General features: G+C 45.0%; 1 protein-coding gene, 1 long non-coding RNA gene and 1 other non-coding gene across 3 annotated transcripts in view; 2 read left to right on the top strand and 1 right to left on the bottom strand.

The window, feature by feature from the left end:
• NF1 (neurofibromin 1) overlaps positions 1-22,696 on the bottom strand; it is a 323,089-nt gene extending 300,393 nt beyond the window's left edge. Inside the window, exons 1-2 of the mRNA XM_061390468.1 lie at positions 22,500-22,696; positions 8,699-8,756 (exon numbers count right to left, since the gene is read on the bottom strand). The gene's annotated coding sequence lies outside the window, so the exon portion shown is untranslated. The remainder of the gene's footprint in view (positions 1-8,698; positions 8,757-22,499) is intronic.
• Positions 9,326-21,051, top strand: LOC133231839 (uncharacterized). The gene is made up of 2 exons (XR_009731253.1): positions 9,326-10,586; positions 14,611-21,051. It is a non-coding gene; the product is annotated as an uncharacterized LOC133231839 (long non-coding RNA).
• A 2,769-nt stretch (positions 22,697-25,465) lies between the features above and the next one.
• On the top strand, positions 25,466-25,537 carry TRNAY-GUA (transfer RNA tyrosine (anticodon GUA)). The gene has a single exon. It is a non-coding gene; the product is annotated as a tRNA-Tyr (tRNA).
• The last annotated feature ends 2,101 nt before the right edge of the window (positions 25,538-27,638 follow it).

The following is a 27,638-nucleotide window of genomic DNA, read 5'->3' on the forward strand; positions in this document are numbered from 1 at the left end:
TCCTTCTTAGTGCATCTGTTAGGGTTCTGTTTGTTACAAGTAACCCAAACCCCGCTCAAACTGGCTTAAAAAAGAAAGAGGATGTATTGGGTCCCTTAACTGGAGAAGTCCATCCGTAGAGGGTGGTCAGATGCAATACAATCAGGGCTTCAGCTTTGGTTCTTGGACTTCGCCTGAGATGGATTTGTCCTAGCTGGTAGCAGGATGGCTGCCACAATTCTGAGCCTCATCTGACCACATCCAGAGGAAGACAGATGGCCTCTTCTGGCAGATTTCTCTCCAGCAGGAGGATGTTGCGTTTTCAGAAGCTTCCAGCCAACTTCTCTTTACATCATATAGGCTCCATCTGGTTACCAACATTTTTGTGAGCCCATTCCTTGTCCAGGGAATGTGTGTGTGTTAATTGATTGAGTTCTTGAACCAATCAACAGTAGGGGGGATAAAAGTCCTCTTAGGGCAAGCAGGGCAACACCTGGTGCTGGGCATGTCAGTTCTTCTGGAAGCACACGGCTATGTGGACGAAGGTGGGAAGACCCTCCACCAGCAAAAAGATTATGATTCACTGGAATATGTCTATATAACTGAATCACCTGCTATATACTTGAAACATTGTAAATCAACTATACGTCAATAAAAAAACAAAACAAAAATTATGACTTGCTGAAGGCTCAGATTCGGTTAGCATTTTTTAGCAGTAAAGTTTTTGTTGTTGCTGTTTGTTTTGTTTTGGGGTTTTCTTTTCTTTTTTGGCAGTGTCAAGCAGCATGCAGGATCCAACCAGGGATCGACCTGCTGTGGAAGCTTGGAGTCTTGACTACTGGACCGCCAGGGAAGTCCCAGAAGTAAAGTATTTTTTAATTAAGGTCTCTATGTTACTTTTTAAAAGACATTATGCTACTGCATACTTAATAGACTACTGCTGCTGCTGCTAAGTCTCTTCAGTCGTGTCCGACTCTGTGCGACCCCATAGATGGAAGCCCACCAGGCTCCCCTGCCCCTGGGATTCTCCAGGCAAGAACACTGGAGTGGGTTTCCATTTCCTTCTCCAATGCATGAAAGTGAAAAGTGAAAAGGAAGTCGCTCAGTCGTGTCTGACTCTTAGCAACCCCATGGACTATAGCCTACCAGGCTCCTCCATCCATGGGATATTCCAGGCAAGAGTACTGGAGTGGGGTGCCATTGCCTTCTCCGTAATAGACTACAGCGCAGTGTAAACATAAATTTTCTATGCACTGGGAAACCAGAAAGTCCATGTGACTTGGTTTATTGCAATATTCACTTTCTTTTGTGGTCTAGAGCCGAACAGTGATATCTCTGAGGTTTGCCTGTATAAAAGAGATCAGTCCTGGGTGTTCATTGGAAGGACTGATGCTAAAGCTGAAACTCCAATACTTTGGCCACCTCATGCGAAGAGTTGATTCATTGGAAAAGACTCTGATGTGGGAGGGATCGGGGGCAGGAGGAGAAGGGGACGACAGAGGATGAGATGGCTGGATGGCATCACTGACTCAATGGACGTGAGTCTGGGTGAACTCTGGGAGTTGGTGATGGACAGGGAGGCCTGGCGTGCTGCGATTCATGGGGTTGCAAAGAATTGGACACGACTGAGTGACTGAACTGAACTGAACTGAACTGATACATATCCTATTGGTTTTGTATATAGGAGAACCCTGACTGATAAACCGTTATTATGTCCCTAAAGACCCAACCAGCTCTTTACCCCAACCTTGGACACAGATCTACATTTTAAGAAATAATATTGTAAAAGAGCCATTGTTCAGCAATAGGTATAGGATTATTAAATAACTAGTTTCATGCCCGTGATGAGTTGGTGGTATGTTCAGAGAATACCACCAGGGGTTTTCCCAACTGTAAGGATGTCACAGCAGGAAAGAGGCTCACCCTTGGAAAGGTCAGAGTCAGGTTAAACATCAGCAAGGATCCTTTCCTACCTGCTGTGACACTTCCTGTTTGGGGCAATTTATCCATGTGGTCAGAATCCGCTGTATGCCACCAAGCTCCCTGTGGTTGCCCCATGGACCAGCCACATCCATTTCCACTAAACAGTATCCAAAATTTCCTTCTGGGGCATTGTTCCTCCCTGATTGTGTGTGGGTAATTGTGCTGATGCTCTCCTATGGGAGCTCAATGGGCCAGACCCGCCTCTCCTGGCTCCAGTTCAGCAGTAGCAGAAGGGTGTGACTTCAGCTCAGCCAGCCAGGTACTTACTCAGGGGACTTAGAACCTTGAGCAAATGACCTGATACTAAGAAAGAAAGGTTGGCACCATCCACTGCAGCCAAGGAAGAGAGGCATCAATATTTTGAACAGTTTCCTCTGCTTATAAGACAGTTTCTGGACTTTCTGTGAACTCTGTCCAGCTTCTTGGCCCTCCTGAGGGCTCTTGGTTGCTGATATTTGCAAGTCTTAACTATCAGACTCCCATGAACTCTGACAGCCCCTTATTGCTTAAGATATCCAGAACTGGCTTCTGTAATGGGCATTCATGACCCCTGACCAATACAGATCCTCAGGTACTATTTTTGGCTCTGCTTCACTTCCAGGAGCCTCAGTTTCCTCATATGTAAAATTAGGAAATGAGATTATATGTATGTTCCTCAAATATTTTTCGGCCACAAAATAAAACAATTTTGGGTAAACCAAATCTTCCTGGGACTTTGCTGGTGTTCTGGGGGCTAAGACTTCAAGCTCCCAATGCGGGGGACCCAGATTTGATCCCTGGTCAGGGAACTAGAGCCCACACGCCACAACTGGGTTCGAGTGCCACAGTGAAAGACCCTGCATGCCACCACTAAAAAGATCCTGTATGCCACAGCTAAAAGACCCGCATACCACAACTAAAACCTGGCACGGCCAAAAATAAGTAAATGAAAACAAAAAGCAAAGTCTTCCTGAAGGGAGCAGCTAAATCATAAAACTGATCAAGGCAACACTGCTCGGCTCAAGAGTTTCAAAACTCCCGAACCCTGCCCGCTGCGCTCTTTCTCAAGAGCAGCCCACTGTGACTTCTGCTCTAATATCATAATGGGAAAGGACCACACTTCCCCTCTCTCATTGCAACAAAAGACAGACAGGGCTGCCTTCAATAACTCGGGGAGGCACCATACTTCTCATTGACGAAGATCTGTTTCCTCTTGAAGAAATGTGCTGAGCACATGCTTGTGAAATGTTAATTACACACACACAGTCACTTTGGCTCCTTACTGTGGAGAAGGCCCAGTGAAACCACAAAAAGCAAACAACAAAAAAGCACTGGAAGGGGATGTCATGCGACTCGCTTGAAAGCCTTTGTGAACATATGTCTTGTCCATTTTAGACGATTTTATTAAGTCTTTGAAGAACAGAATGGAAACTTCCTTCATGATAAATACATAAATTAGTAGTTTTTGTGGGTAAAACAAAACTAGTATGACTTTCACCATTAAGATCTAGTTTGTTTATGATGGAAAAAAAAAAGACAGTCTCTAGAGCAAGTGGTGTTGGGAAAGCTGGACAGCTGCATGTAAATCTGTGAAATTAGAAGATGCCATCTCACCATATACAAAAAAAAACTCGAAATGGCTTAAAGACTTAAATCTACGGACTTCCCTGGCAGTCCAGTGGTTAAAGCTTTGCCTTCTAATACAGGGCTGCAGAAGGCAATGGCACCCCACTCCAGTACTCTTGCCTGGAAAATCCTATGGACGGAGGAGCCTGGTAGGCTGCAGTCCTTGGTGTTGCTAAGAGTCAGGGACAACTGAGAGACTTCATTTTCACTTTTCACTTTCATGCATTGGAGAAGGAAATGGCAACCCACTCCAGTATTCTTGCCTGGAGAATCCCAGGGACAGAGGAGCCTAGTGGGCTGCCGTCTATGGAGTCACACAGAGTCGGACACGACTGAAGCGACTTAGCAACAGGGCTGCAGGTTTGATTCCAGTTCGAGGAACTAAGATCCCACGTGCCTCAGAGGAGCCTAGTGGGCTGCCGTCTATGGAGTCACACAGAGCCGGACACGACTGAAGCGACTTAGCAACAGGGCTGCAGGTTTGATTCCAGTTCGAGGAACTAAGATCCCACGTGCCTCAGGGCCAAAACAAAACAAAACATAAAACAGAAGCAACATTGTAACAAATTCAACAAAGACTTTTAAAAAAGTGGTGCACATTAAAAAAAAAAAAGAAACAACAAATATAAGACATGACATCATAAAACTCCTAGAACAGAGCATAGGCAAAACATTCTCTGACTTAAGTTGCACCAGTTTTTTTTAGGTCAGTCTCTCAGAGTAGTAGGAATGAAAGCAAAAATTAACAAATGGGACCTAATTAAATGTACAAGCTTTTGTACAATAAAGAAAACCATAAACAAAATGAGAAGACAACCTACCGACTGGGATAAAATATTTTCAAATGAAATGAACAACAAGGGCTTAATTTCCAAAATATATAAAGAGCTCATACAACTCAACAACAAAAACCCAAACAACCCAACTGAAAAATGTGCAGAAGAGGTAAACAGATATTTTTTCCCAAAGAAAATATACAGATGGTCAACAAGAACTTGAAAAAAATGCTCAACACCACTAATTATTAGAGAAATGCAAGTCAAAACAACAGTAAGTCACCACCTCACAACAGTCAGAATGGCCATCATTAAGAAGTCTACAAAGAAGGCTTCCCTGGTGGTCCAGTGGTTAAGAATCCACCTTGAAATGCAAGGGACACCAGTTCAGTCCCTGGCCTGATCCTTCCCAGCATCAGGGTCTTTCCCAAAGAGTCAGCTCTTTGCATCAGGTGGAAAAAGTACTGGAGCTTCAACTTCAGCATCAGTCCTTCCAATGAGTATTCAGTGTTGATTTCCTTTATAATTGATTGGTTTGATCTCCTTGTTGTCCAAGGGACTTTTCCAGTACCACAGTTTGAAAGCATCAATTCTTCAGTACTCAGCCGTCATTATGGTCCAACTTTCACATCCTGTACAAGACTACGGGAAAAACCATAGCTTTGACTACATAGACCTTTGTTGGCAAAGTGATGTCTCTGCTTTGTAATACACTATCTAGATTTGTCATAGTTTTTCTTGCAAGGAGCAAGGGTCTTTTAATTTCATGGCTCCAATCACTATCTGCAGTGATTTTGGAACCCAAGAAAATAAAATCTGCTACTGTTTCCATTTTTTCCCCTATTTGCCATGAAGTGATGGGACCAGATGCCACGATCTTAGTTTTTTGAATGTTGAGTTTTAAGCCAGCTTTTCCACTCTCCTCTTTCACCTTCATCAAGAGGTTCTTTATTTAGTTCCTGCCATTAGGGTGGTATCATCTGCATAGCTGAGGTTGTTGATATTTCTCCCAGCAACCTTGATTCCAGCTTGTGATTCATCCAGCCTGGCATCCAAACTGACAGACGAATGGGTAAAGAAGATGTGGTACATATGCATAATAAAATCCTCCCCAGCCATGGAGAAGAACCGAATAATGCCATCTGCAGCAACACGGATGCACTTAGAGAATATCATGCTAAGTGAAATAAGTCAGAAAGAGAAAGATGAATACCATATGACATCACTTCTGTGTGAAACCTAAAGTACAGCACAAATGAGCTTATCCATGAACCAGAAACAGAGCAACAGACATAGAACACAGACTCGTGGTTGCCAAGGGGGAGGGGAGTGATGGACCGGGAGTTTGGGATTAACAGATATAAACTATTATGTACAGGATGGATAGACAACAAGGACCTACTGCATAGCGAAGGGAACTATATGTGATATCCTATGATAAATCATAATGAAAAGAATAGGAAAAGAATGTGTATATGGGGACTTCCCTGGTGGCCCAGTGGCTATAACTCCATACTCCCAATGTTTGGGGCCCAGATTCGACCCCTGGTCTCGAAACTAGATCCAGTGTGCCAAAAGGAAGACCTGGTGCAGCCAAATAGATAAATAAATAAATATTAAATTTAAAAAAAGAATGTATATATGTATAACTGAATCACTTTGCTGTGCAGTAGAAATTAATACAATGTTGTAAGTCAACTATACTTTAATAAAGTAAATTAAAAAAAATCTGGTCTGCTGAGGGAGTATAATGTAAGAAACTTAACACTATCCCTCCTCTTGGCCTGTTGTACCAGGTTCTGTGCTAAGAATTTTCACACACAGTCTACTTTACTCTCAAACAACTCTCTGGGGAGGTATCATTTCTGAGTCTTATTTTATAGCTGAGGACTGAGGCTCAGAGAGGTTAAGGAATTTACCTAAGCTCACACAGCTAGCAAGCACTGACTAACTGCACGCCTCCAAAGCTTTTGTTCTTTCAAATATGATACTCTGCTCACCTAGATAATGCTATGTATCTGGATCTTTTAAAATGTGGAATAAGTTGACTCTATATTTGTGGTCATTCAGCTTTCTAATCTGGATATAGCTCAAAGTGGAGACCTGTAACTCATGCCCCTGAAGCACAGAAACATCGGGACACTTCTTTTGTCCCAAATGGCTTTGCAGGAATGTAAGCAGAGTCAGTTCTTAAAAGGACCAATCCTTGCAACCCTGGGCAGTCTTTTTTCCCTAGAGTCAGTTGAAATTTCCTCTGGGAATGCAAACTAATTTTAACAAACCGTAATCAAGAAAAGGAATTTGCAACTAAAAAAGAGCTCTTTATGAAAATGAATTCTTTGACTCTCTTTTCTGTTAATCTACATACATCATTAAACAGGAAGTGAAGATAATTGTGGGATAAAGGGATATGGGACCTGAAGGTGTTATAACCTTCTGCAAACAATCTTAATTTTAAATTCTTGGTTATCAGCCACTTTGTCTATGCCAGTTCCCCCATTTCTAATAAGGATGGTTCTCTGTAGATAATGCAAAATCAGTCATCAAATGCAGTTCACCATTGTTTATCCATCTGTGTTTTACCAGTAAATGAGACAATACATATCTAGATACTGCTCCTGCATATGCCACCGTGTAACTGGATGACCTTGGATCAGTCACATAAACCACTGGGCCTTCCTTTATCTCAAAAGTCAGGGATTTGGATGAAACACTTTGTACTTCTACTGTTTAATTCTCATTGTGCTGGTTGCTTTAAAAGGGCCTGACTGCCATGCAATCCCAAATATATCCAGAAGAGGTCAGAAGAAGTCACTAAAAGCCCTGAGGTCTACATTAATTCCAGTTACCAGTATAAATACAGGTTTATGGGAATCCTTATTCTCTGTGTCATTTCCCTGATTTTTAAGGTTGGATCAGGTATTAAGACAGGTATTTTTCTTGAAATATCAAAACAGAGACGCATTGTGTGCTTTGGATCTCTTTGTCAAATGTAAAAACCTTTCCCAACTGGTGAGGAAAGGTAAATTGCCCGTCAGAGGTGATACAAAGGTACAGAGGGAGTTTTATACTTACAGCCAATAACTTAGAGAAAGTAAACTTGTTAGAGAAAACCCCATCCATCAAAAATCTTTATTGGAGCACTTCTCCTGTGGCACAGTGGATAAGAATCCACCTGCCAAAGCAGAAGACACGGGTTCGATCCCTGATTCGGGAAGATTCCACATGCCTCAGAGCAACTAAGCCCAAGTGCCATAACTACTGAGCCTGAGTGCTGCAATTACTGAAGCCCATGTGCCCAGATCCTGTACTTTGCACCCAGAGAAGCCACGGCAAAGAGAAGCTCCCAAACTACAACAAAGAGTAGCTCCTGTTCTCCACAGCTAGAGAAAGCCTGCACAAAGCAACAAAGAGCCAGCGCAGTCAAAATAAATAAATAACTTAAATATAGATGTAAAAAATCTTTACTGGACTTCCCTGGCTGCCCAGTCATCAAGAATCTGCTTACACTTCAAGGGGCATGGGTTCAATCCATTCTAGGGGAACTAAAATCCCTCATGTCACGCAGTGCAGCCACATAAAAAAGTATGTCAGTTTACGATGTACAACTTAATGAACTGGTATATATATATAGTGAGACATGACTACCACAATAAGATTAGTTAATACATCCATAACCTTTTGTAGTTAAAATTTGAAAACTTCTTGCCGCAACCAAGTTGGACTATTCTTCTTTTGATTTCATCAGAAAAATTATTTGGGGAGATACACCATTACAGAGACAGAGACTTTTTTAAAGTATGCTTAAACCTTGCTTTTTTAAGGCAGAACCTGGAGAAGTAGTTTAAATGTGAATTATGGCGAAAGAATTCGGAATTAAAGAAAGCCCTGCGGCCAGGTAAAGAAAATGCCTACATATTGTACTTAGACAGAATTTAAAGTTTGGAGCTCAATGGCTCAGTTGGTAAAGAATCTGCCTGCAATGCAGTAGACCTGGGTTCGATCCCTGGGTGGGGAAGATCCCCTGCAGAAGGAAATGGCAACCCACTCCAGTATTCTTGCCTGGGAAATCCCATGAACAGAGAAGCCTGGTGGGCTACAGTCTGTGGGACCGCAAGTCAGACATAACTTAGTGACTAAACCAAAAACCACATTTGAACCTTGTTAAATTTCCTTAACCTCCCTAGTGATATACTCCTTAGTTGACATCTATAAAATGACGATAGTGATAAAGCCTCCTAAGATTGTTGGGAAGATTTAATGTTGGGAGATAATTTGGGAGATAATGTTGGGAGACAATTTAATTGTTGGGAGATAACACATGTAAAGAATTCAGCAAAGCATCTGCCACATACCATGTGATCACTAGGAGCATCATTGTCATCATAGGTTATCAGTGAGGAGCTGGTATTTCTAGTAAAAAAACAAACAGGGAAGAAAATCATCATTTTTTCTTTAAAAAATTTTTATTATTATTATTATTATTTTTTTAACCATGCCTTTTTCTGAAACTTCTATCTCAACTATCCCAAACTAGGTTCAATGTGCCTGCTGTATGCTGCAGTCATAGGAGCTGACAGACCCTGAGCTGGCCACCTGGCCCACTGACTGGCACCTCCACTCCCATCTTGGGCACCCCAAAAGTACAGCAGAGCCAGCCGGATACCCAGCATCCATCACCTCTCCTGCCAACCCATCAGCAGCAGTCAGAGACCTTGATCCCTATGGACATGGAGTGTTCCTCCTCCCAAGCCTCACCAGCAAAGCCAAGGTTTGAGATGGGCCCCCAGCCCCCTGGCTCAGCAGCAAGATCCTCCACTCGATTCTCCACTTTTCGCCTCTGGACCTTTATTTTTTAATTTAATGTAGCACTGAGTTTTTCTTTAATACAGCACTCAATTTGCAGACTCATTACTGTTTTTCTCCTGCTGCACCTTCTCATTCCTCCAGAACGAGGCCTGTGCCCATCTCTCCCACCGTCATAGACCCAGGGGCCAACCAGGGAGGGTGAATAGGGGTATGAGGAGATCTCAGAGCAGGGAGCCAGAAAGAGCAGGGAGCTGGGGGTGTGTCCCAGGGAGAGAGATCTGTGTCCTGCGGTGCTTCTAGGATAAGGTGAAAAAGTCACGCAGTGAGCAGGGGCAGGGCAGGGGGTGGAGTAGGCGCCCGAGGAGCTCAGAGGGGACAAGCAAGAGATGTGATTACACAGAACACTCCAGATTAGATATGGTGCGCAACCGCGGGCAGAGACAGGGGTCGAGCAGGGATGGGTAGAGACAGGATCTGCAACAATCTGCCCACATTCCAGAGACCATTCTGAGGACCCCTTGCCGAAGGCCCTCCCAATGACTCATGTTCAAAACGAAGATGAAAAACAACAAAGTTGTTTCCTTATGTCTGGCTGGGAGCTCAGAACTCCCTGGAAAGGGTTTTTATTTTTTAATTAGAGGAAACTTGCCTTACAATGTTGCGTTGTTTTCTGTTGTACAGTAGCTCAAATCAGTCATAATTACAAATATGTCCCCTCCCCATTTTGCCTCCCTCCCCTCCCCCGTCCCACCCCTCTAGGTCATCGAAGAGCAGCAAACTGGGCTCCCTGTGCTGTGGAGCAGCTTCCCACGAGCTCTCTATTTCACACTGGATATATAGCATATATATACGTCAATGCTATTCTCAGTGAGTCCCACTTTCTTCCCCCACTGTGTCCACACGTCTGTTTTCTACATCTGCATCTTCATTCCTTCCCTGCAAGTAGGTTTACCAGAACCATTTTTCTAGATTCCATAGATACGCATTAATATATGATATTTGTTTTTGTCCTTCTGACTTACTTCACTCCATATGACCCGCTCTAGGTTCATCCACCTCTCTACAACTGACTCAGATTTGTTCCTTTTATGACTGAGTAATATTCCACTGTATATATGCACCACATCTTTATCCATTCATCTGTCAATGGACATCTAGGTTGCTCTGGAAATGGTTTAAAATCTTAGGGTTTCTGTTTGCTCAAATGAAAAGAAAGCAGAAGGAAGTACTGATTCAAAGAGGAACTGTCTGCTTCCATCTGAAGTAACTGACTCCTGACTCTGACTTTGGCAACAGTCTTGCCGAGACCCAGCCGAACTCTATCCTCCTCTGGCCTTGCTTTTGGGGCCTGTATCAAAGCTCCAGAGTGAGGGTAGCAGCCCCTGCTCCCCCTTGAGGCATGGAGGAAGCCATGAGGACAAGTTGTGATCGATGGTATGTGATGCCCACATGCCCCACACACAGTGTGGGAGAGAAGCTGTTGTCATGTGATTTCAGATGTTTTTATAAAATTTAAAAAAAAAAGACACTTGACCCCTAGTAGGATGTGAACTATCCAAAAAACTCCAGAAAATAACAAGTGTTGGTGAGGATGTGGAGAAGTTGGAACCCTTGTGCATTGTTGGCGGCAATGTGAAATGGTGCAGATGTTGCAGAAAATAGTAGGGAGGTTCCTCAAAAAGTTACAAATAGAACTACCGCATGATTCAGCAGTTCCACCCGGGGGTAGATACCTTGGGGGCATATAGCTGAAAGAATGGAAGACAGGGTCTTGAAGAGGTGCCTCTATACCTGTGTTCATAGCAGCATTCTTTACAATAGGCAAAAGGTGTTCCTCTATGGATAAATGGATATACAAAATGTGATAGACACATACAATGGAATATTGTTCAGCCTTGAGAAGAAAGGAAATTCTTACACATGCTAAAACATGGGTGAGATTTGAGGACATTAAGCTAAGTGAAGTTAGACAGGGATTCCCCTGGCAGTCCAGTAGTTCAGGTACTGCACCTCCATTGCAGAGAGCTTGGGTTTGATCCCTGGCCAGAGAACTAGGATCCCACATTTCGCAAGGCCAAAAAAAAAAAGTGAAATAAGCAAATCGTGAAAGGACAAATATTACATCATTCCATTTATATGAGATGCTTAAATTCATAGAGATCTAAAGTACAGTGGTGGTAGCCAAGGGCTGGGATGAGGGAGGAATTTAATAAATAGAGAGTTTCAATTTTATAAGATGAAAGGGGTTATGGAGGTGGATGGTGGTGACGGTGGCTCAACATGTGAAAATATTCCTAAACTGCAAGCTAAAAAGTGGTTAAGATGGTAAATTTTATGTTATGTATATATTTCTAAGATAAGAAACATAAGTTTAGCATATGTTGTTGGGGAAAAACCTCTTTGGGAAAGTAGTCATAGTAAATGACTTATACTAAAAGTATGTGGCATGAAACCAAGCTGGACTCTGCAGGGCCTTCCCAAGGAGATAGACCTCTCCAGATCCTATGTCCCCCAGCATCTTGTTGGTAGAAAATATCTAGCCTCCTAGGCCTTCCCTGAGTCCTAAAGTGCAAATTTAATCAGAGAAGTGAGAAAATGAAGAAACAAAGGAAAATAGTCAAGCCAGACAAAATAATAATAGTTGAGCCATTAAAAACAAAGTCAAGGACCTTTGGTTCCTCTTCAAGGGTGATAGATAATATTCGGAGCCATCTCCTTAAGCGGTCTCACAGATACTAAACCCCCTACTGCATGCTGGCCATCAGAATGTAGACCCCAGACCAGAAGACTGAACACAGAGATTCCTGAAACATCACTCTGTTAACTCACCATCAACCCATCAGAGAACTACCCACCAGCTGATCACGTACCCTGTGACTGGCTCCCTCACACTGTCTTGAAAATCCCTTCCCTGAAAGCCACTGGGGAAGGGATTTTGAGCATCACTCTCTCTCCTTGGAGCCATGCCATAAACAGTGTACTTTCCTTCACCACAAGCCAGCGTCGGTAGACTGGCTTTGCTGTGCTTCGGGCAAGGAGACCCAAGTATAGTTCAGTAACAGGAGCACCATAAGGGCAATAACACTGTTCCATACATTTGATAGACAAGGAGAATGAGCCGTGGGGGAGATACAGGCGATTTGCCTAAATGTAGACAGCTACCAAATAGCAGGTCTCAGGCATGCATGACTGCAAAGCTGGTGCTCTGAAACTCCTTCTGGATCGCTCTTCTCTTCTCTTTGGCTGCACTGAGTCTTTGTTGCCACGTGTGGACTTTCTCTAGTCGGGGAAAGCAGGGGCTACTCTCTAGTTCTGGTGCTTGGGCTTCTCACTGAGATGGATTTTCTTGTTTCCAAGTATGGGCTCTAGGGCACTCAGGCTATCAGCATCCCCACATTGCAGAATGAATTCTTAACCACTGGACCACAAGGGAAGCCCTGGGTTTCTTCTCTTACAAGGAATCCCCTGCTTTGCTCATCCTGTTTCAGCAGCAATGGCAGCCTCGGAGTTCCCCTGGAAGTCCTGCCTCAGAACCTCTGCAGGCGCTGCTCTCTCCTCCTAGAATGTGTTGCCCCCAGATATCTACCTACCTGGCTCCTTCTGTCTCTGCCCACCTGTCCCCTTGTTATGGAGGAGGCCTCTCAACATAGTATATCTCTTTTCCCCCTCCCTTTTGCCTTCTGTTTCTTGTTCCTCTTTATCCCTTACTGGTTTGACTGTTTTTTGCCTGTCTCTGTCACTGGGATGGAAGTCCATGAGGTCAGAGGCTTTCTTTTGCTCATGAACAGTATCTTTTGCATCAGTGACTGAGAGAATGGATGGGTGGCTATGGGGATTAGTGTGGCTGGTGGGCAGAGGAAAGCAGGAGGGCTCTAGATGCCAAGATTTGCAGGAAAGGCAGCTCCAAGCCCACTGATTTAACTGTACAGCAGGGTACAGTTCTAGAAGCAGTTCAACGGCCAAGAGTGACACCCTCCTCCTTCCCTCTTCCCCATTCCACTCTTCATCAGAAGATTGACTCACTCTCCCCTCCCCTCAAGTAAACACTTCCCTTTGGGCCTTTTCTGCTCACTGTCTGGATCACAAAGTACTAAAAAGTTAGTCGAACTGGGGATGAAGTAAAGTTTCTGGGGTTGAGCAGGGGTGAAGATGGCAGAGGCAAAGTCTGCAAACACCACTTGTTTTATCCCTGAAATCCCACTGCGATGTCTTCCCTCTGGCTGGTTTATTCCAGCAAGAATAAACTTGCTGGACTTCCGTGGTGACGCATTGGATAGGAATACACCTGCCAACCCAGGGGACATGGGTTTGATCCCTGGTCTGGGAAGATTCTATACGCTGAGGAGCCACTAAGTCCCCAGTCACAACTATTGAGCCTGGGCTCTAGGTCCCATGAGCTGCAAGTGCTGTCTGTGAGCAGCAACTACTGAAGCCCGAGTGCCCTAGAGCCCGTGCGCTGCCAATATTGTAGCCCGTGGGCCCAAGAGCCCGTGCTCCACAAGAGAAGCCACTGAAATGAGAATCCCGAGCACCACAACAAAGAGCAGCCCTGTTCTCCAAAACTAGAGAAAGCCTGTGCAAAGCAACAAAGACCCAGCACAGCCAAAAATTTAAAAAATAAAATAGATACATTTTTTAAAAAAGAATAAACTTCCTTTGCACTGGTCAACTAGAGCTGGCTTTGCAAGACTGGCTCAGACTGCCTTGCCTGCACCCCACTTCTGCCCCCATCCTATTCCAAGTTAGTCCCCTCCTTGATGGCCCCAGTGTGGTCACAGCTTTTTGCTGACTTGCTTATCACTCCTTTATTGTTTCCTCTACTCCAAACAAAGGGCTTGCCTTTCTTTCTGGGGCCCCAGAGTCATCACAGCCTCTGGCAGATGGCAAGTTCTCAGAGAAATGTTTACTGAAGAAGTAAAAGGAGAGATGGGAAGGTGTCCGACCTCATATTTTGAGGACCGGCACGAAGTCTTCTCTAGCTACCAATGCCAGTGCCAACCCAGAGTCCCAGAGATTACTGAGATTTATTTAGGATATATATCTGACTCAAGACAAATGGTGCTTTGGCTGCAAAACTAGTGTTGCTGATAGCAGGAGGTCCTGTGTTTGTTCTAAAGTAGCACAGGGGGTAAAAACACCAGCATCTGCGTCCTCTACCTCCAATCTTCCCTCCCCTGCAGTAGCTTACATTGAACCATTTCTCCAGGCTAGCTCCACAGTGAGGGAGGTGAGGAATGAGAGTTTATAGAGAGAGGGGTATGGGGAAGTCGTGTGGGGGTGAATCCCAAGAGAAGCCCTGCCAGCGACCGAGGACTCATCTTTCTCCTGGTTCCTTCTGGTTCCCTGGGAAGGTGGGGCCCTGGCTGGGAATTGTTCAGGAATGGTCAAAATGCTGAGAAGGTGTAGCCTCAGCCACTTTCAGAAAGAACTTGGATAACTCTCTGTTGCTGTTTTCCAGGCTTTGTATTCATCCCACCTGCGGAACTGATCCACCTTCATTCCTGGTCCCATCAAACTGACAGGAGAGCAGTGACCCAGTGACCATCCCCTCAATAAGCAGCTTCCTCACCAGATGGACTGCCATTCTGATACCTGGTCCTGGAGGCTGGGTGAGGGGTTACGGGGACGGACCCTGTGGGCAGTTTTCAGCTCAGTTCAATCACTAAGTCGTGTCTGACTCTTTGCGACCCCAATGGACTGTAGCCCACCAGACTTCCTGTCCTTCACCATCCTCCAGAGTTCTCACAAACTCGTGTACACTGAGTCAATGATGTCATCCAACCATCTCATCCTCTGTTGCCCTCTTCTCCTCATGGCCTCAATCTTTCCTAGCATCAGGGTCTTTTCCAATGAGTTGGCTCTTTGCATCAGGTGGCCAAAGTACTGGAGCTTCAACTTCAGCATCAGTCCTTCCAATGAATATTCAGGGTTGATTTCCTTTAGGATTGGCTGGTTTGATCTCCTTGCTATCCAAAGGACTCTAGAGAATCTTCTCCAGCACCACAGTTCGAAAACATCAATTTTTTGGCACTCAACCTTCTTTATGGTCCAACTCTCACATCTGTACATGACCACTGGAAAAACCATAGATTTGACTATAGGGAGCTTTGTCAGCAAAGTGATGGCTCTGCTTTTTAATATGTTGTTTAGGTATGTCATAGCTTTTCTTCCAAGGAGCAAGCGTCTTTTAATTTCATGGCTGCAGTCACCATCTGCAATGATTTTGGAGCCCAAGAAAATAAAGTCTGTCACTGTTTCCATTTTTTCGCCCATCTATTTACCATGAACTGATGGGATCGGATGCTATGATCTTTGTTTTTTGAATGTTGAGTTTTAAACCAGATTTTCACTCTTCTCTTTCACCATCATCAAGAGGTTAGCTCCTCTTCGCTTTCTACCTTTAAGGTGGTATCATCTGCATATCTGAGGTTGTTGATATTTCTCCTGGCGATCTTGATTCCGGCTTGTGATTCATCCAGCCCATCATTTGCATGATGTTTTCTGCATAGAAATTAGAAATGCAGCTTTAAGCAGCACCTTTTTTTGAGAATCCCTGGTCAAGACTGAAGCCAACTTTCCCAAACCCGCCAGGCACCTCTGGAAGGTTCTGATTAGGTAGATCTGGGGATGCCCTAAAGTCTACTTAGAAGCCCCCAGATGATTTCCTAGCAAATGAAAATTAAGCTCATTAGCACCTTCCTACCTGTTGGGCTTAATTTCCTGAGGTTGACCCTACACTTCCTGTGGTTACTGTGCCTACAGTGCCCTTCTTCACTCTTTGTGTCTGTCTGGGGAGCTCTCCATCCTTCAAGTCACCTGAGCCTGATCTTCCATTTTGGGGAGCCATTTTCATCACCGCCATCACCCTTGAAGAATTAGGTGTGTTCTCTTCTGTTTCCGTGGCCCTGTGTGTGTTTCCTACTTGGAGCCTGTGGTAGATGCTCTATAGGTTGGACCCAAAGCCTTCCCAAGCCTCTCTTTCCTTGGTTTACTCCTCCATTGTAAACAGGCAGTCTCACTTCCTTTGTGCCTGGAAACTATGAGACAGTTCTGGCCAATGTTTTGGGTTTTTTTTTTTTAAGTTTTTATTGGAGTAGTTTCTTTACAATGTTGTGTTAATTTCTGCCATGCAGCAAAGTGAATCAGCTACACCTATACATATATCCCCTCTTTTTGGATTTCCTTCTCACTTAGGTAACCACAGAGCACTGAGTACAGTTCCCCATGCTATATAGCAGATTCTCATGAGTTACCTATTTCATACACAGAATCAGTGGTGTGTATATGTCAATCCCAATCTCCAAATTCATCCCACCCCTCCATCCCCGCCTTGGTATCCATACGTTTGTTCATTCTCTATGTCTGTATTCCTATTTCTGCTTTGCAAATAAGTTCAACTGTATCATTTTTTTTCTAGATTCCCTATATAAGTGATATTATACACTATTTGTTTTTCTCTTTCTGTATGACAGTCTCTAGATCCATCCGTGCGTGCTTAGTCACTTCAGTCGTGTCCAACACTTTGTGACCCCAACTACGTCTCTGCAAATGAGTTTTGTTCCTTTCTACGGCTGAGTATCTGGCCAGGGTTGAATAAGTACAAGCCCACTGAGGATTTCTGGAAAACCTCAGCTTTCCCGATCCCAGAGCTGCATCTTTTCTTCTCCCTGTGTGGCTGCAAGGGCTGGACCTGTCTATCTCAGCACTTGGAGGGAAAGGCCTAGGGAGTGGGAGCCTTCCATGCTCGTATGCTGGGGTCACAAGGCCACCAGCAACATCCTACTTCCAGACTGTTTATGCGGGTAGGACATAGTCAACTCTCATTTATGAATAAACTGAAAGATTGAAGGCAGGAGAAGAAAGGGATGACAGAGGATGAGACGGTTGGATGGCATCACTGACTCAATGGACATGAGTTTGTGCAAACTCTGGGAGATGGTGAAGGACGGAGAAGCCTGGTGTGCTGCAGTCCATGGGGTCACAAAGAGTTGGACACAACTGAGTGACTGAACAACAACAAAACCTTTAATTGGGAATAAATTTATAGCTAGCTGGCTTTTCTTTTCTTCTAAGTAGAATTGTTATCAAGGCTGGTGCCCCAGAATTCTATGCCTGTGTGCAAATGAAAACCAACTGCTCTTATCTAAGTTTCAAGAGGAAGTTGCAAAGAGAAAAAGATAAGAACCAGTTATAACCATCTAGGCCAGAGGTCCCCAACCTTTTTAGCACCAGGGACTGGTTTCATGGAAGACAATTTTTCCACAGACAGGGGTTGGGGGGGAATGGTTTCGGTTCTGGCTGCCAGTCACCTCCTGCTGTGTGGCCCAGTTTCTAACAGGCCATGGACAAGTACCAGTCCATGGCTTGGGGCTTGGGAACCCCTGATCTAGGTCCAAGATGGTGGAAGATTTGACTTCCAGTAGATCTTGAGCCTCATTATAAGCTTCTTGTAACTAGCTAAATGACACACCTGCCAATTGCCATGACAACAACTAGAAAAGCCTAAACAAAGATGGGAAAGAAAGGAGTGTTGCATCAGTTCTGGGTCTGAGCCATCCGTTATTCTGGATAAGTTGTGAATAATCCTCTCACACTTTCCAGTACGCTCCCTTTTATTTCTACCCTCTTATATAATGGGTATCTCTGCCCAAGTGGGGTTGTGAAGTTTTGATTTGCAAACCAGGCTCCCTCTTCTCCATTCTTTGGTCATTGAATAAAGTCTGTGTTGTTTCAGTCTCAGCATGGGTTTTGTTATTGGCTGCGAGAATCCAACTGGAAGGAGAACCTCCCTGGCGGAGACGAGAGGTCTTGGTCCAAGCCACGACCCTGACGAGAGTCCAGTCAGCCAATCTGGTAACAGAATGAGTTCCCTATGAGATACAGAGTGAAGGTGCCTGCTTTCCCTAGGACAGCCCCAGTTCATACCTGATTTCAAGGTGAGATTTTAAAATTTCACCCCTTTCACTCTCGAAAGTGTTCTGCTTTCTTTTTTAAAAATAATTTATTTATTTTTGACTGTGCTTGGTTATTGTTGCTATGCATGAGCTTTCTCTAGTGGCAAGCAGGGGCTTCTCTCTCTTTGCCGAGCACAGGTTTTAGGGCATATGGGCTCAGCAGTTGCAGCTCACAAGCTCAGCTGCTCCATGACATGTGGGATCTTCCTGGACCAGGGATCGAACTCGTGTCCTGTGCAGGTGGACTCTCAACCACTGGACCACCAGGGAAATCCAAAAGAGTTCTGGTTTGAATTGTAAATTACTCTTTGCATTTTTCTTTTTGCTTTAGATGTATTTTATCTCAACTTTTATTAAACTTAATGCAAAGTAAGTATTCATTAAGCTACCCTGCATCCGTGGGCTTCCCTGGTGGCTCAGCTGGTAAAGAATCTGCCTGCAATGCGGGAGACCTGGGTTCAATCCCTGGGTTGGAAAGATCCCCTGGAGAAGGGAAAGGCTACCCACTCCAGTATCCTGGCCTGGAGAATTCCATGGACTTCGTAGTCGATGGGGTCTCAAAGAGTCGGACAGAACTGAGCAACTTTCACTTTCACTGTACTTTTCACCCTGCAGCCCTCAAATGAAAATAAGGGCCATAGTTATGGTGTTGCAGCTAAAGCTGGGAAAATGATAGTCAACTTATACCTCATGAAAGGTTGGCCATCACCGATTTAGCCCTGAGAAAAGAGGTAAAATCCATAATATATACATAAAAAAAATCTTAGCTTAAACTTGAAGATATACAAATGTTTTCTTCTCTGCTCTCACTTTAATATCAGGGTTTGACGGTAGAACTTCCTGTTTAAAATTATCACATTAATCTCACATCCTCTTGCATGTTTCTAGACTGACCTCACGGAGGGCAGGGACCTCTGCTTGTCAGGTTTCATACTGCCGCAGGCTCAGTGCTCAGAGGTCCTTTGCAGAAAAAAACTGAACTCTTCTGACAATTTCTTAGGAATTCTGAGCTTCTACAATTACCTAGGTGTCTTCTATTTCAAGGCATTCAAGATCAAAAAAAGATTTTTAAGTTAAACATGTCTGCAGAAGCCCAAGTGCTCTTCAAAAATACCTGGGTTTGTAACTGAACTGAATTCCTACATTTCCCCGTCACTAAAAACCTGATTCCATGAAATCCCTAATGAACATCACTGCAAATATCATCTAGGATAGTAGCCCTGACCTTTGGTTTTTTTGGCAGTGCCGGGTCCTTGCAGTGTGGAAGTTCTTCGTTGCTATGCATAGGCTTCTCTAGTTGTGACACATAGCCTTACTTGCCCTGTGGCCTGTGGGACCTTAGTTCCCTGACCAGAGATTGAACCCGTGTCCCTTGCATTGGAAGGTAGATTCTTAACTACTAGAACACCAGGAAGTCCCAGCACTGACCTGACTCTTGGACAAAAAGTAGTAAAGGGGTTTCCCTGGTGGTGTAGTGGATAAGAATCTGCCTGCCAATAGCAGGGCACACAGGTTTGATCCCTGGCCTGGGGAGATACAAGATAGCAAGCACACAGCTGAGCCTGTGTGCCGCAACTACTGAAACCTACATGCTCTAGGGGCCTCCAGCTGCAACTAATAAGCCCCTGTGCCACAGCTACTGAAGTCCACGTGCCTAGAGCCCATGCTCTGCAAGAAGGGAAGCCACCACACAGGGAAGCCCAAGCACCGCAACTGGAGAGTAGCCCCCACTCTTCACAACTAGAGAAAGCCCGTGTGCACCAACGAAGACCCAACGCAACCAAAAACAAAAATAAATAATATAAATAATTTAAAAATAATTTACAATTTCAGTAATTATCGGGTTAACAGTAGTATAAACTGGTGGTCTGGAGAGGGTCCCATGATCGAGAACCCACCTGTCTAACTGACAAGCCATGGGAGCTGCTCATAACATGAGAGTTGCTGATTTGTACAGTATCACTTACCAACCTGAAATCTTTTCAGCAGCTTCCCACTGTGTCTGGGATAAAGTCCAGGGATTCAAATTTCTAGGACGTTTTGGGAGCCCTAAATGACCTATCCCATCCCTTCGGGCTGATCGCCACCAAGTCCACCTTCCTTGTATTTTCTCACAAGACCCTCACCCTCACACCTTCATGGTGGTCCCTCTGCTTGGAATACATTCCCTCAACTGACTAACTCCCAATCTGTCCCCAGAAGGCACCACCTCTGGGAGGCCTTCCAGGTTGAAGAGAGGTGAGCAACCATCCCTAGCTAGGCAGAGAAATCAGAATGTCCACCTCCTTCAAGGCAGAGTTTGAACAAATACATTTTTTTACTTCCAGAAAATGAAATAAAAATGGAGATGTGAGTTTTCTTATTTCCCTATTAAGCAGTTTAAAAATAGTTGCATTATGTTCATGGTCAAATATTCAAGATTGCACAGTGAAGAGTAAGTCCCCCACTTCCACAGTCCCGATCTTCCCTGCCCCCACAGCTGTCAGTTTCTTGGGTGGTCTTCCAGGAATGTTCTACATATACATAGGTATATAGAAGTCAAAGTGAGAGGGGTAAAGCAGGGACATGAAATCCACATAAGACACAGTTCCTGCACCTGAGAAATTCACAGCCTTCTCAGGAGGGTAAGTCAGTGCCAACCTGTTAGTTGGTACCATGGAGCAGTATGTGGGAACCTGTATGGTCCTCACTCAAGGCCACTCAGAGCCAGGATTCAAGTCCATGCCTGGGCTGACTTCATAAGCCATCACTATACGTAAGTAAACAGGATGCCACCCAGAAGTAGAATGAAGGCACACTTCATTTTAACTAACAGCTTGAACACACATATTTCAATTTTTGTTTTGTAGAGTTCCAGCTCTTGAGCTTTTAAGGCTGGGATAGAGCTGAGTCTGGAGTTGGAAACCAGGGCGGCACAGGACAATAAAATTAACCATGCATCATGCTTTCTTGTTTGAACTATAGTTACAAGTCATTACAGGAAAAACAAAAATACTCCGTTAAACGGAAGCACTGTGATGAAACTCAAGCTCCAAGAACAGGAACCACGTAGAAATGTGACATCTGTTGATCAGCATCTCCATTTAAACCATCTGACAAATGAGGAAACCCATGGAGGGAAAGTGACTTGCCTAAGGTCACCAGGTTAGTTTAGACAAAATGAAAACTAGAGCGGGTGGTTCTGACTGGGTTAAGTACACTTTCCATAGCATGGCCTCCCCTGACACAAAAGAACAACATGAGTAGATTAATATCCTTCCCTGAGATGCATTCTGGGTCCTTTCTCTTACTTCAGGTGGGAACTGATGAGACAGTCAGGCTTGGAAGGTTAGGTCAGGGACTCAACTACTAGGTAACGAACTGTCAAGGTTCCTAGCTGGAATCCATTGACATGGAATGACTAAATTAAGCAGAAAATGTCTCAAAATGTTAGTGGACCATTCACAGAACCATCCAATGCTTGAGAACTAGGCTCAAAGCTACAGTCAGCAACGTCACCGCAAATGGAAATTCCGTGTGCGTGCCATGCCCCCACTGTGACAGGAATCCAGATCTGCTATGCTCTCCCCCACTGAGAGTGGGCATTCTCTGGGGTCCCTGCTCATCCAGGCCATGCCAGCTCCCCTTCAAAGCCTGGCACAGGCCCCTCTGATTGGCGAGCCTGAGCCACATGCCCAGGATCATGTTGCAAAGGGGAGGCTGAAAAAAGAGAAAATCTAGCATTTCTAGTTTCTCTAGTGGGAGGTAGGTGATTCCTTTTAATAAAACCATGCAGTGGAGAGTCCTCCAAACATACAATGCAGGAAACAAAGGTTCTATCCCTGGGTCAGGAAGATTCCCCGGAGAAGGAAATGGCAACCCACTTTAGTATTCTTGCCTGACGATTTTCATGAACAGAGGAGCCTGATGGGCTACAGTCTAAAGAGTCCTGTGGGTGACCGAAAAAAGGAGAGAGTGGGGAGGGAGAAATGTCCTTCAGCTATTAGAGCTGGAACACAAGGAAGATGGGACAGTTCCTGGAACTGGGGCTGGGGAGAGGAGAGCCCTCAGCAGGGCCAGGGGACATGTGGGTCTAGCTGAAAGTGCAATTTGACTTTGTGGTACAGAAATGTGATGTGAGAAGCGTAACTCCACCGTCCATACTGCCCCAGGACAGGAGTTGCCAAACGCAGATCACATGCTTGGGGAAACCGCAAACACGGGAAGAGAAATTGAGCAATCCCAAGGAGAAATGAAATCAGAACATGTTCCCGGGAGGAAGGGAAGATTCATTTCTCCCTACCTGGGTTGAGAGATCATTTGAGAGGGAAGGAGGCAGAAGAGGCTAACTCATGTTAAGCACTCACTCTCCTTGAACGCCAGGCAGGCAGGCACTGGACTGTAGTTGACATACCTCTTGTAATATGGAGAAAAGAATCGCCCTGGAGGAAGAAAAGGAAATGGTACAATCTTGATAAGCTGGGCCGGGGCGGGGGTTGGGATCCGGAAAGACTCCTTTCCACTTCTCACACCCTCCTGGCTTCTTCCCCCCTCTCGCAAACCTCTCGTGGGAGGAGGAGGTGGGTTGGCAGGCTGCGGAGGGCTGCCTAAGCCCCGCCTCCTGCTTTCCTTCCGGCCGGCTGGCCAGCTGCAAGTACAACTGTAAAGCAGCCAGCGCAGCAGCAGCGAGGCTCGGGGCTGTCAGCACGTCTTCGAGCCAGGCGGCTGGGGGGAGGGGTGTCTAATTCTGGAGATGCTATTTCAAAGTTGGTCACTACCTAGTTCTACATCTACGCGTTATATGTGCCTTCTACGTCTACATCACTAGATCAAGACACCTCAGCTTCACACTTGGTCAATTCTCTGAAATTCAACTTACGCAGAGTCACAAAAATTCACTGATAGTATTAAAAGGAGTCTTTAAATTTGTTTCTCATTGCTGGGCCACACTGCCAGCAAAGCACTTCAATTTTCAAAATATAAATTTCTAATTGCCTTCCGAGTAGCACCATTATAGCTCATTGTTTCCGTATATCTGTACCAATATTGTCGGTACCAATATTGTTGTGCAGTTGCTCATTCATGTCCAACTCTCTGCGACCTCATGGACTGCAGCACGCCAGACTTCCCTGTCCTTCACTATCTCCCAGAGTTTGCCCAAACTCATGTCCACTGAATCAATGATGCCATCCAACCATCTCATCCTCTGTCGTACCAGTATAGAACATTAAAATAATTTGGTAAAGGGCAACATTAAAAATAGCCTGCAATTTTTGTAAGCCAAGGCACCAGACCCTGCAGGCTGACTAATCTAAGACCAATTCCCAACTCCCGTCTCCTTGGCCTCTTCCACCCTATCGTCTGGGTGGGGAAATGCTCTCTTTTCCAGACTTTCTTGAAGCTAAGAGTGCTACATGACATTGTTCCAGCCAATAAAGCAGAAGCTGAAGAATTCTGAAGGTTTCTGGGAAAACTTTTGTTTCCTTAAATGGAACCAAAGCTGCTGGTGCTACCCCTATTCACCCTCATCCCTGCCTTGAATGAGGCCATGATGCTTAAAACTGTAGTGACCATCCTGCGGGTAGGAGGTGGTACATAGGTCCCAAAGCTAGCTTCTTAAAGATGGTGAATTAGAAAGATAGAAATTGCCTGGGGCCCAGTGAAACCAATACCAGCATCATCTCCAGACTTCTTATAGTACCAGGAAACAAACTCATTTCTTTGAACACAATAAATCAGGTTTTAGGGACTTCTCTGGTCGTCCAGTGGTTAATTCTCTGTGCTTCTACTGAATGGGGCATGGGTTCCATCCCTGGTCAGGGAACTAAAATCCCTCATGCTGTGAGGCATGGCAAAAAAATGAAAAAAAAAATGAAAAATAAAAATTAAAAAATCAGGTTTTAGGTTGTGGGTAGCTTAAAGCATTTCTGCCTGATGCTTTCTATTTTGGCACTTCTTCATTTTTGAATGTAGTAGAAGAGCTGTCCAAAAGTGGAAATGGCCGAGGTCTTTCTTAAACCCCAAAAGTCCCTGGTGTGGGTGTCTTGGTTTCATGGACTTTTCCATTCCCCAGGATGCTTCCTGTTCCTGAGCAGTAAGAGGGATGCTGGTTACACCGCAAATGTATTTATCTTCCTGCCTCCTCCTGGGCAACTCCATTTCCTAGTTCTGAGCCCCATTCCTGGTTTTACCGCCAGGATGGATCTCCCCAAGTATGCCCTTGCTCCCCATCTCCCCTTCATCTGCTCATTCAAGCCTGCTCAGGGCCCCTGGACCTGACATCTTTAACTGGACCATGGGCTGCCAAGGAACCTCTATAAAATGACAGGCCAGCACCAGATAGCCCTGCTTCCTAGGATGTTTTGCTTGTGTGAAACAGCTAAATAAAATATTTACACAGCTCAGTTGGTAATTTATGTGTATTATTTTGTATCCTTTATTGACATTTTCTTTTAGAAACAGTTGCCTTTGGGAAGATCCATTCTACTGACTATGGAAAGAAATATAAAATGTAACCTTTGAAACATTTCAAGCACTTGGTCTCCCACCTGTGGGCCCATTGCATTTGTGGGATCTTAATTCCCCAACCAGGGATGGAACCTGTGCCCCCTATGTTGGAAATGCAGAGTCTTAACCACTAGATTGCCAAGGAAGTCCCCACTCATTTCATTGAAAACTCTTTTTAAGCCTTTGCTGGAGATCAAATTACTATGATGCTAAAAGAAGCTTAACATCCAATCAGTATGCCCTGTGAATGGTACAGTGTTCCTGGGTATTTTCATCTTCCTGGGCTTAGTATAGAGGAAATTGCTTACATACACAGAAATCATATTACTATACTTACCAGATATTTTCCCAATCAAGAAACAGTCTTTATGGTTGGAAAAAAAAAAAAAGCACATTTACATGCTCAGTTAAATATCTGTCTAATTAGACAAGACACCAAAAAACCTAACACTCCAGGTCAATACCAGATGCCAGACAAACCTAATTAGATTGCAGTTGCCATGTAAACGCATTTGAACTTAATGTTCAATTGTTGATCTTTTCAGGACCTTACTGCTCCCCCTCAAGGTTTCCCCAATTGGAGCCCATACTGGCAGCATCCTGGTTGACACTGCAGGTGGATTGAATCCTGCCCACAGGTGTGTTTTGTTGAGGCTGTACCGTGTTTTAGGAAAATCGATATACATCCAATTAAGTAGAATTGATGGGTTACAAGAGATTTTATCTTCTTACAGAGACACAACTAAAATATTTCTAGAAGAATAGAAACAAAAAACAAAAGCCTTATGGGGCTTCCCTGGTGGTCCAGTGGTTAAGAATCTGCCTTGCAATGCAGGGGATGTGGATTTGATCCTGGGTCAGGGAATTAAGGCTTCCCTGGTGGCTCAGACGGTAAAGCGTCTGCCTGTAATGTGGGAGACCCAGGTTCGATCCCTGGGTTGGGAAGATCCCCTGGAGAAGGAAATGGCAACCCACTCCAGTATTCTTGCTTGGAGAATTCCGTGGATTGAGGAGCCTGGTAGGCTACAGTCCACGGAGTCGCAAAGAGTCGGACATGACTAAGCAACTTCACTTCACTTCAGGGAATTAAGATCCCACATACTTCAGAGAAACTAAGCCTTCGTACCACAAGTAGAGAGGCCGTGTGTGTGTGTATGTGTGTTTGTGTGTGTGTGAAGTTGCTTCTGTCGTGTCCAACTCTTTGTGACCCTATGGACTGTAGCCTGCCTGCGGGGCTCCTCTGTCCATGAGATTCTCAAGGCAAGAACACTGGCGTGGGTTGCCGTGCCCTCCTCCAGGGGTTCTTCAAGACCCAGGGATCGAACCTGTGTCTCTCATGTCTTCTGCATTGGCAGTGGAGAAGGAAATGGCAACCCAATCTAGTATTTTTGCCTAGAGAATCCTGTGTACAGAGGAGCCTGGTGGGCTGCTGTCCATAGGGTTGCACAGAGTTGGACACTAGTGAAGAGACTTAGAATGCATATGTGCATTGGAGAAGGAAATGGCAACCCACACCAGTATTCTTGCCTGGAGAATCCTGTGGACAGAGGAGCCTGGTGGGCTGCCGTCTATGGGGTCGCACAAAGTCAGACACGACTGAAGCAACTTAGCAACAGCAGCAGCAGCAGCTGCATTGGCAGGCAGGTTCTTTATCACTAATGCCACCTGGGCTAGGCACTGCAGCAAAAGATCCTGAGGGCTGCAACTGAGACCCAGTGCAGTCAAATAAATAAACGAAGATAAATACATCATGATGATCATTCCGTATGAGTATTGAATGCATGCTTACTTCTTTTTAGCTTCTCTATAGTGTCCCACTGGAGAAGGCAATGGCAACCTACTCCAGTACTCTTGCCTGGAAAATCCCATGGATGGAGGAGCCTGGTAGGCTGCAGTCCATGGGGTCGCTAAGAGTCGGACACGACTGAGCAACTTTACTTTCACTTTTCACTTTCATGTATTGGAGGAGGAAATGGCAACCCACTCCAGTGTTCTTGCCTGGAGAATCCCAGGGACAGGGGAGCCTGGTGGGCTATCGTCTATGGGGTCGCACAGAGTCGGATACGACTGAAGCGACAGCAGCGGCGGCAGCAGCATAGTGTCCCACTGTATGAATGAAGCATAATTAATTAAACCAGTCCACTATTGTGGGGTGTATAACTGGTTGGAATCTTCTTTTTCTTAAGAGTGGAATCTGGCTCATATACTTCTAGTCATACAACTTTAGACAAGTTACCTAACCTCTCTGAACTTGAGTCCCATCGTTTGTAAAACAGGAATAAAAAAAAGTTTCTCCTTCACCCCTCACAAGGTCATTGGAAGAATTAGAGATCAGTAGGTAAAGCAAATGGGGCTTCCCTCATAGCACAGTTGGTAAAAGAATCTGTCTGCAACGCGGGAACCTGAGACCAGGTTCAATTCCTGGGTTGTGAAGATCCCCTGGAGAAGGAAATGGCAACCCACTCCAGTATTCTTGCCAGGAGAATCCTATGGACAGAAGAGCCTGGCAGGCCACAGTTCATGGGGTCTCAAGGGTCGGACATGGCTTAGGTAAAGCAAATAGCACAGAGTCTTCAGCAGGCCGTGCTGGGTCGTGTTTGTTCCCTTCCTTTTCACCATAATGCCTCTCCAGAATCTGTCCCTGCCCTGGGGAAGGGCTTTCCTGTTTTTAGTCCCACACTGGTATCTGGCTTCGCCTCCTGGCTCAGCAACAGGCAGCTTCGACCAGAAGCAAGGACTCCAGCATGCTCTCCAGGGGAACCTGTTCTGTGCAGGGGCTCTCAGACTGCTTCCCACGCCCTCGTGTTGTCACACATTCTCCACAGGGCCAGCCTGGGCTGTTTGCCTTCCCTGACACTGACCTAGTTGGCAAGGACTGCAGAGAAAAGTCAGGCCCCAGGCCTGGCACACCCGAGGGATGTTACCACAGAGCAAACATGAGTTTGCTGGCTGGGTGGATTCCAGTCAACAGGGAGATAAACAGATTAAAGGCAAACAGGAGAGAAATCCCTGCCATGGAAGCAGAGGGAAGGCTCTCTGCTGCCTC

Source organism: Bos javanicus, chromosome 19 (genome assembly GCF_032452875.1).
Source record: "Bos javanicus breed banteng chromosome 19, ARS-OSU_banteng_1.0, whole genome shotgun sequence".
Classification (NCBI taxonomy): domain Eukaryota; kingdom Metazoa; phylum Chordata; class Mammalia; order Artiodactyla; family Bovidae; genus Bos; species Bos javanicus.